Source organism: Muscardinus avellanarius (genome assembly GCF_963383645.1).
Source record: "Muscardinus avellanarius genome assembly, chromosome: 16".
In the NCBI taxonomy this organism is placed as follows: domain Eukaryota; kingdom Metazoa; phylum Chordata; class Mammalia; order Rodentia; family Gliridae; genus Muscardinus; species Muscardinus avellanarius.
The window spans coordinates 53660081-53669348 of NC_137802.1; positions in this window are offsets into that span (position 1 = coordinate 53660081).

The window sequence follows — 9268 nt, forward strand, 5'->3', positions numbered from 1 at the left end:
TGGGATTACAAGCCAGCGCCACCACACCCAGCTTTTTTTAATCATGTTTCTAGCCAGATGTGGTTGTGCACACCCATAATCCTGGCACTTTAGAGGCTGAGACAGGAGAATTGCGAGTTTGAGGCCAGCCTTATAGCTAGACCCTGTTTCAAAATAAAAAAATAAAATAAAATAGAGATGGGGGTGTAGCTCAAAGGTAGAATGCCCCTGGCTGGGTTCAATCTACAATTTTTTTTTTTTTTTTGGTGGTACTAGGGGTGAAACCCAGGGGCTTCTACCTCCGGGCTATACTCCCAGACCTTTTTTATACTTTATTTGGAAACAGGGTCTCACTAAGTTGCTGAGAGCCTCACTAAGTAGCTGAGGCCAGCTTTGAACCTGTGCGATCCTCCTGTCTCAGCCTCCCAAGCATGGGGATGACAGGCGTGTGCAGCCACGCCCGGCTACAGTATCATTTTTTAAAAAGTCATGTTTCTGAGCACCATCTGTCTCTTTTGAAGTGTGTGTATGCTGGGGGGTGAAGGGTAAAAGCCCAGAATCTGAGTCAAAAGCAGGAAAGGAAAGGTGAGTGTCCCGTACCGTAGACTCCATGAAAGCAAGAACCACATTCATTCTGTTCACTTCTAGGAGCCAGGCTTTGCGTGGTATAGGTGACAGAAAGGATGCCCCAGTCCCCAAGGCCTCTCCGGCCTCCTCTCTCCCCGTACCCCTTCTTAGCACAGAGCCGGGGACAGAAGAACTGGGGTTCAGGGCAGAGGCAGGCAAGGCCCCTACAGCCCTAGTGCCCATCCCAGGGCCCCCAAGCTAGGCTGGCTCCCCTTGCTTTGCCTTCCTGGCCGCGTGCTGCTGGATAAAACCCTAATTCCCCAGTTGCCATGACAACAGAAGGCAGTGGCTCACAGCAGGGGTGGGGAGTGGGGGGGGAGCAGCTGGCAGTGCCCACTTTAGGACTGAATGCGGGGGTAGGGGGGGCCACAGCAACTTCACCTCCTCCCCAACAAGGATTCTTCTCAAAGGAACTCCCACCTGATTTTCAAGAAAACCCTCTCTGCCCCAGTCCTCTCCCTGGCTGAGCTGATCACCTGAGCTCAGGTAAGGGGCCGGCCCCCCTCCCTCCTGAAGCCACCCCGGAGAACAGGGGAGAATGAAGCTCTCAGGGAGAGGTCACCCTCTCAGGCCAGCACCCAGGCTGGGGGAAATGTCCAGGGTCCACCGTACCAGCAGCGCCCTGTGTCCACCCTACTGTCCCTGTCCCTAGAGAGCAGGGGAGCCTTCTGATTGGTGCTGCTCTGCCTGATAAGAGTACCTGCAGGGTCAGAGCCGGGACTCCAGGAGTCCTCTCTGGCAGGGTCTGGAGGTGGGAAGGCACAGGGAGGAGCCTGCATGGGAGCCCGGCGGCGCCTGAGCCGTGCCCAGCCTGCCTGGGATTTCTCCCTGGGGAGTCGGTTCCCACGGTGCCGGCGGGCCCTGCCCCGCCCCCACCCCAGCCGGCCTCTGAGAGGGCGGGGCCGGCTGTGCCCGCAGGAGAAGGGCAGTGCCAGGCAAGCCGGCCTGGTTCGGTGCCAAGGCCCGGGCCCAGGCATCTGGGAACCCGCACTTGGGCTTCCAAGAGCCTGGCCCCAGATGCCCGCGCCCCTGCGCCGAGCTACCCACAGCCCCCCGAGGGTCCGCAGGTGAGGTGGGCGGCTGTGAAAGGGGGCGGGTTCCTTCAGCCTCGGTCAGCGCGCTTACAAAGACGTGCGGAGGTGTGACAAAGGCGCTTTGGAGACCGACAGGTCGCAGGGAGAGCTGGACAGAGCTGAGGACAGAGGGTGGGGTCTAGAGATGGGGCCGGCGCGCCCGCACGGACGATCAGATCGCCCCCGCCCCGGGAGCCCAATCCTAACCCGCTGGGCGCTAGGACCTGGGAGGAGGGGGCGTGTTTCAAGCCATCAAAGAAAGCTCTTTGCTCGCGCGCCCGCGGGGGACCAGGGGATGAGGTCACTGAATGACTGCCCCCCCAAGCCCCCATCCTCGCCACCCCTTAACAGACCTAACTTTCTGGTCCTGGCTCCCCGCTTCTGGGACGGATCGTCCCCCAAGTCCCCAGGCCTTAACCCTGGCCCCGGATCCCTAAACGCCCCCCACAGCCTGGGAGGCGGGAGAAGCGGTGCACCCCCTTCCCGGGACCCCCTCCCAGGGAAGACTGAGGTGCTGGCCTCCTGGGGGAGCGGGGTGCCCAGGGGACCCCACGCCAGCTCAGGCTAGCTCCCCCCTGCCGGAAGCGCTAACAGCGCGGTTCTTACGTAATGCGGGGATTCGAAGTCCCCCCAACCCGCGCACCCCCGAGCAGCGCGGACACCTGGGCTGCGCACGGCGACCCGCCTCTGCGCCGGCCGTCACTCGGGACCCCCCCCCGCAAGGGCAAGGGGCGGCGTCTAGGGGCCGCGGGGGTCGCTCTCGCTCCCGCAAGCCGGCCCGAGGGCCTGGGGCAGGGGCTGGAGAGGGAGGGCGCCGGCCCGGGAAGGGGCCCGGGAGTTTGGACCCCGAACAGAGGGCCCCAAGTGCCTTGCTAGAACGAAAACGAGGCAGAGGTCCGAGGGTGGGCGCCGGTCTGAGGGCCGGGGTCACCTACCTGCGCCCCGGGGAGCCCCTTGCTCCGGGCGGCTCCGGCGCAGCCCAGAGCTCCGCGCTTATTGCCTGTCAATCGCTGGCCGGGCTCTTAAAGCGGCGAGTCCTCCGCGGCGCGAGGGGGCGGAGACAAAAAGGGGAAGGAGGGAGGCGGAGGGGGTGCAGATGCCTCGGAGGACTCGGGGGAGAGTCTCCCAGCAGCCCGGGGGGGGGGGGTGCAGGGAGGTGGTGGTTAAGAGCCGCCACACAGCCCACAACTCCCAGTCCGAGGACCCGTACCTACTCCCGTCCCTTGGAACCCCTTAAAAAAGCGATGGTGAAAAACAGCCCCAAGGGGCCGGGTTCCAGTTCCCGGGGCGCTTCGCCTTTCCCCGGTGAATCTGCTTCACAATTTGCAAAACAGAAGACCTTCGGGTCCGGGAGTAGCTTTTAAGGACTCAGACGATGTATAACGGGATCTGGACCACAAAGAAATTTTTAGAGAGAATGAATGGACATGCCTAGCCGGGCATGGTGGCACATGCCTGTGATCCCAGTACTTGGGAGACAGACAGGAGTGTCGTGGGTTTGAGACCAGCCTCAGCAATTTAGCGAGAATCTCAGCAACCTATCGAGACACTGGAGAGAGAGAGGGAGGGAGGGAGGGAGGGAGAGAGAGAGAATTGAAAATCTCTTTTTTTTTTTTTTTTTTTTTTTGCAATACTGGAGATTGAACCCAGGGCCATTCTACCTCTGAGCTACACCCTCAGCCCGATTTTTTATTTTTTATTTTGAAACACGATCTCACTAAGTTGCAGAGAGCCTCACTAAGTAGCGGACACTGGCTGCAAACCTCTGATCCTCCTGTCTCAGCCTCCCAGGCACTGGAATTACAAGTGTGCGCCCCTACGCGTGGCTGAAAATGTCTTTGTAAAGAGGTTGGAGACTCAATTTTATTCCTGGATGGGGGAGTTTGTCCATGTCCTGTCTACAAAATAAAGGGAGAAAAATCAAGAAGTAAATGAAGGGGGGGGGGGCTGAGTCTACAGGCCAGTGGTAGAGCGTGCTTAGTATGCCTGGCTTCAATTTCCAGCAACAAAAAGGAGAAGAAAATAGAAGGCTAAACCCACTAGCCCGCCTTCACCCCTGTCAAATCCCAGCTCCACCCAGATCTGCTAGTTAAAGATAATAAACAGCCTCAGAATACTGGAGGCCTCCCGCCTAAAGACCAGCCTTTGTTTTGAGCTCCCAGCTTTTGGGGCCAACTGTGATACTTTCTGGACCTCGGTTCCTTCTACTACTCCCTCCAACAGCAATTCGCAATATGCAGTGGGTCATCCGTCTTCCTTCCTAAGCTAAGTGATCAGTAATGGGCTGCACCTTGGAAATCTCAGAAGTGGGTTTAATTTGGGAATCCATCCTGGAAGCAGGGAACTGGTCCTGGAGTTCCAGGAGATTTAAATTACCCCTCAGCCTCAAGGATAAAGGCTTGGGTACCGGGATTGGTAAAAGACACAGCAGCAGATTAAACCTCTGAGAGCTGCATTGTTTAGCTTTTTGGCATTTACTGAGAGAAGAAATTTAGTTAGCGACCCCACATGGCAGTGGCTGGAATTGCAGACTTCTGTCTGCCCAAAGAGGTTTCTTGTATTGCTTCTCTGCACTTAAGGCAGAGAATCCTAATTGAACTCAGGAAAAGATGCCCACTTCCTGTTATAAAGGCTATCCTCCACTCTCACCTGTCCATCTCTGGTCAGGTAATTACTTATCTATTTACATTTGGTTGGGAAGAACCTTGGATCTCTCCAAAATATTTATTTATTTATTTATTTATTTATTTATTTATTTTTGTGGGTCTGGGGATGGAACCCAGGGGCATTTGACCTCCGGGCTACACCCCCTGCCCTATTTTTTATTCTTTATTTTGAAACCGGGTCTCACTGAGTTGCAGAGGGCCTCACTAAGTAGCTGAGGCTGTCCGCGAACCGCGATCCTCCAGGTCTCAGCCTCCCAAATGCTGGGATTACAAGCATGCGCCACCACGCCCGGCTTCTCCAAAATATTAATCATTTTTCAATCAGGCAACTATTACCCAATAGCAATCCACCACAAACCTCTTACTCCATTCAGGATCCCCAGGAAAGGTGGGAGCCCAGATTCTAGCCCACCTGGGAAGGTGGGAGCCTCTCATTATTCTTACAGGCTCCTCCCACATTAATCGGCTCACCAGTCTCTCTCTAACTGGGGCCTCAGAGAACGCCGGTCCTGCCCATGTCTTCAGGACCTCACAATTGACCAATTGTTTGATTCTTACAGTAGCTTCACTTTTTACAGAGTGGGTAGAAACGTTTTGAGCAGAATAGGGTGCTCCTGTTTGTTCCAGACGAGGTGCCAGTTTCTGTGATCTGGAGATAAAGGTCCTGTCCTCCTGGGGTGTGTGGGGGTGTCACCTACGTGCAGCAACACCGTCTAGTGGCGTAAACAACATAACAAAAGCGCCATATGCCCAGTGTTCTAAGCAGGGCCCAAAGCTCTGAGGCTGCGCTGGTGGGGAATGAGGTGCCTGGGAAGGGAAGTAGAGTGAGGGGCCTACACTGCAACCCGCAGCAGGGAGAGGTTGGCCCACCCCAGGAAGACAAGAGCCCTTCATCTCCAGGGTCCCTGTTAGCTCTGCCTTCCTCTCTGTCTCAGCCCCAGAGGTCTCAAGGGTGCAGATAGAGTCTCCGGCTCCCCTAAAATTAAGAGTCATTTTCCTTTGGTGGGTGTTCAGCACAGAGCTTTGGGAGTTAGGGCACAGGACCAAATAAAACCGAGTATTGGTTCTTGGTCTTTTGGCTAATATCAAGTGTAGTATCTATTGTTTGTTTTGTTTTCTTTTGTTTTTGTTTATTTTGGTACCGGGGATTGAACACAGAGGCATTCTAACTCCAAGCTACACCTCCACCCCGATTTTATTTATTTATTTATTTTTGCAGTGCTGGGGATGGCACCCAGGGACATTCTACCTCCAAGCTACACCCCCAGCTCTATTTTTTTATTCTTTATTTTGAAACAGGGTCTCACCAATTTGCAAAAGGCCTCACTCAGTAGCTGAAGCTGTCCGCAAACCGCGCTCCTCCTGTCTCAGCCTCCTAACTACTGGGATTACAAGCGTGTACACCTGGTTCAATATCTGTTATTCTCAGATTAATATCTGATGTGTCCTCTATCTGAGGACAATATATTAAGTGTATTTGGAGGGCTGGGAGATGGAATAGGAGCTTGCTCCGCCCACTCCACGCATCCGCCTGATATCCCAGTACCTCCAGGATCGGTGCACCCCACTCAGAAGGCCTAAAGCAAAACAAAACAAAAACGAGTGATGGCGGGCGTGGTGGCGCACGCTTGTAATCCCCGCGCTTGGGAGGCGGAGACAAGAGGATCGCGCAGGTTCGAAGCCAGACTCGGCTACTGAGTGAGGCTCTCAGCAACTTAGTGACACCCTGTTTCCAAATTTAAAAAGTATAAAATAGGTCTGGGAGTATAGCCCGGAGGTAGAAAGCCCCTGGATTCCACCCCCAGTACCACCAACAAAACAAAACAAAACAAAAACGGAGTGGTGGTTTAAATTTCTTTTTTTTTTTTTTTTTTTTTTTTTTTTTTTGGTGGTACTGGGGTTCCTGGAAGCCCTTCTACCTCCGGGCTACGCTCCCAGACCTATTTTATATTTTTGAAACAGGGTCTCTTACACCAGCGCGGCTGGCTTGGAACCTGCGCGATCCTCCTGTCTCCGCCTCCCAAGCGCGGGGATTACAAGCGTGCGCCACCACGCCCAGCGTTGGTTTAAATTTCTACCAAATGCAACCTTGGGATGACTGATGCTGCGTTTTTTTGGCCAGCAGGGGCCGCCAACAACCATTCCCAGTGGTCTGTCTACACCTTCCCTGGGAGCTTCCTCCCTCCTCACTCCTGAAGCGCACCAGAGCCTGGCTCTGGACACCTTTTCCATCCATCAACCGGCCCACCTTGGAAACCACTGGTGTTTGGTTTTGTTGTGTTTTTTGTGGTATTGGGGATTGAACCCAGAGGCATTCTACCTCTGAGCTACACTCCTAGCCCTATTTTATTTTATTTTTTTTAATTTTGGTGGTACTAGGGGTGGAACCCAGGGGCTTTCTACCTCCGGGCTATACTCCCAGACCTATTTTATATTTTATTTGGAAACAGGGTCTCACTAAGTTGCTGAGAGCCTCACTAAGTAGCTGAGGCTGGCTTCGAACCTGTGCAATCCTCCTGTCTCAGCCTCCCAAGCGCGGAGATTACAAGCATGCGCCACCACACCCGGCTTATTTTTAATTTTGAAACAGGGTCTCACAAAGTTGCAGAGGGCCTCCTCAAGTTGCCGAGGGCTGTGAACCCGAGATTCTCCTGTATCAGCCTCTCAAGAACTGGAATTACAAGTGTGCACCATCATGCCAGGCTTGGAAATGTCTGTTCTAAAGGAAACACTGTGTCCTCCTCCCTAATATCAGTGTCCATGTGGCATCCAGGTGGTGGCTTTGCCTCCCCCAAGACCAAACCATGGCCTCCCTGGAGGACCTCACCACCACCAGTGAGAGCCTGCAGCCTCCTCCACCGCCAGCCCCAGCCACATGCGCCACCCTGCCCTGTACCCACATCAGATGGCCTAGCTGGGGGGCAGAGACCCCCACCCTCTTTCAGAAGCAGCCTCCTTGCCCTCCTTGGGTCCTGGCCCTGGCCCAGGACTCACATTTTGCCCTGCCTTCTGGTTTTACTCTGCCCACCACCCCATCAGGATGGGAAGTTCTAGAACCAGACAATCCTGTACTGAAATGCAGGCCCAGCCAGTGTATGTCCTGGGCCAGTTATATAACCTGGCCACGCCTCAGCTTCTGCATCCACACAATAGGGCTAAGCCTCCACTTTGGAGAAAAACACAGTCAGAGTAGCCACCATGGTGCCAGGCATACAGAAGGTTCTCCATAAATACAGTTCCCTTCTGGGAGTAGGTCCAGGCGGGCTCTGGCTAGATGCCTGCTGGGTACTAGGGGTTCAGTCCCTGTCTCTGGCATCTGATGTGTTCTGACTGACCTTAGTGCTCCGGGGAAGGCAGAGGTCCACCCCAGGGCTTGTGGAACCCAGGTATCTATACGGATAGCATGTCCCCTTCCCACTGCCCACACACCCATTAAAGGCACCTTGCCTAGCCGCATCGGTGCCGCTAGCTTCTCCCTCCAGTGTCCCCTGAGGGGCCAAGGGCTTTGATGTTCATGCCATGTGGAAGGGGGACAGAAGCAGGTAGGCCCCTGCCAAAGTGGGGAAAAACTTACAAAAGTCAGTGCAAGCCAGGCGCGGTGGCGCACGCCTGTCATCCCAGTGCTTAGGAAGCTGAGACAGAGGATCACAGGTTCGAGGCTAGCCTCAGAAACTTAGCAGAACTCGCAGGGCGTGGTGGTGCACGCTTGTAATCACCGTGCTTGGGAGGCGGAGACAGGAGGATCGCGCTGGTTCAGAGCCAGCCTGGCTGGCTTAAGAGACCCTGTTTCCAAATAAAAAAATGTAAAATAGGTCTGGGAGGGTAGCCTGGAGGTAGAAGTGCTTCCAGGAACCCCAGTACCACCAAAAAAAGAAAAAAAAGAAAAGAAAAGAAACTTAGCAGAACTCTCAGAAGTTTACTAAGACCCTGTTTCAAAAGTAAGAAATAAGCTGGGCATGGTGGAGCAAGCTTGTAATCACAGAACTTGGGAGGCTAAGACAGGAGAATCCGGGTTTGTGGATAGCCTCAGCTACTTAGTGAGACCCTGTTTCAAAATAAAGAATAAAAAAATAAGGCTGGGGGTGTAGCTCAGAGGTAGGATGCCCCTGGGTCCAATCCCTGGCACCACAAAAAACATTAAAAAAATATAAAAAAAAAAGGAACTGGGGGTGTAACTCAGATTCAATTTCTAGTACCAAAAAAGTAATTCAGTGCAAACCCTGGGACTACAGGGGAACCCTGCTACCCACCCCAATAACGCAGAGTTCACAGCTAGAGACCCCCGCCGAGCCAAGCCCTGCCTCAGGGTGCCCCTGTGGATCCTGGCAGAGCAGGAACGGGGGGCGGTGAGCTGTGGACAGTAGGAGCAGAGACCAAAGTAGCAAGCTGACTAGGTTAGACACCTTGGCGACAGTGTGAGACACTTGAGTTGCTATTAGGAGACAGAAAAAAAGAAGAAAAAAAGGACAGAGGAGCGTCCCCGCTTGAACTGGAAAGGGTTGCACACGCGTGTGCACGCACACACACAGCACCACCACCATCAGCACAGGCTGCTTTCCTTTCTGCCCTGGCAGCACTTCCAGAGGGCCAGGGACAGAGGAGAGCACTGGGTGAGCCAGCCCCTCGCGCCCACTTGCCCCTGACCTGGGCTCTCCCTGCTGTCCAGTGGGTGGGGTCATATCACCTCTGGCTCTGCGAGGCTGCAGAGTCTGCGAGCCATGATGGAGGAACCTGGGTTCCCCAAGCTGCGTCCTAGCCATCCCCCTTCCCAGGACCCAAGGAAGCCCCAGTCCCAAAGCCATTCTCTGTCTCCCGCCTGCATCTCTTTGCCCCAGACCTGCTTGGCACCAACTGCTCAGCTCCAGCCACCCCCAGCCCCTGAGGCCCTTCTGCCACCCTCCTGTTTGGGGGTTAACCACCTGG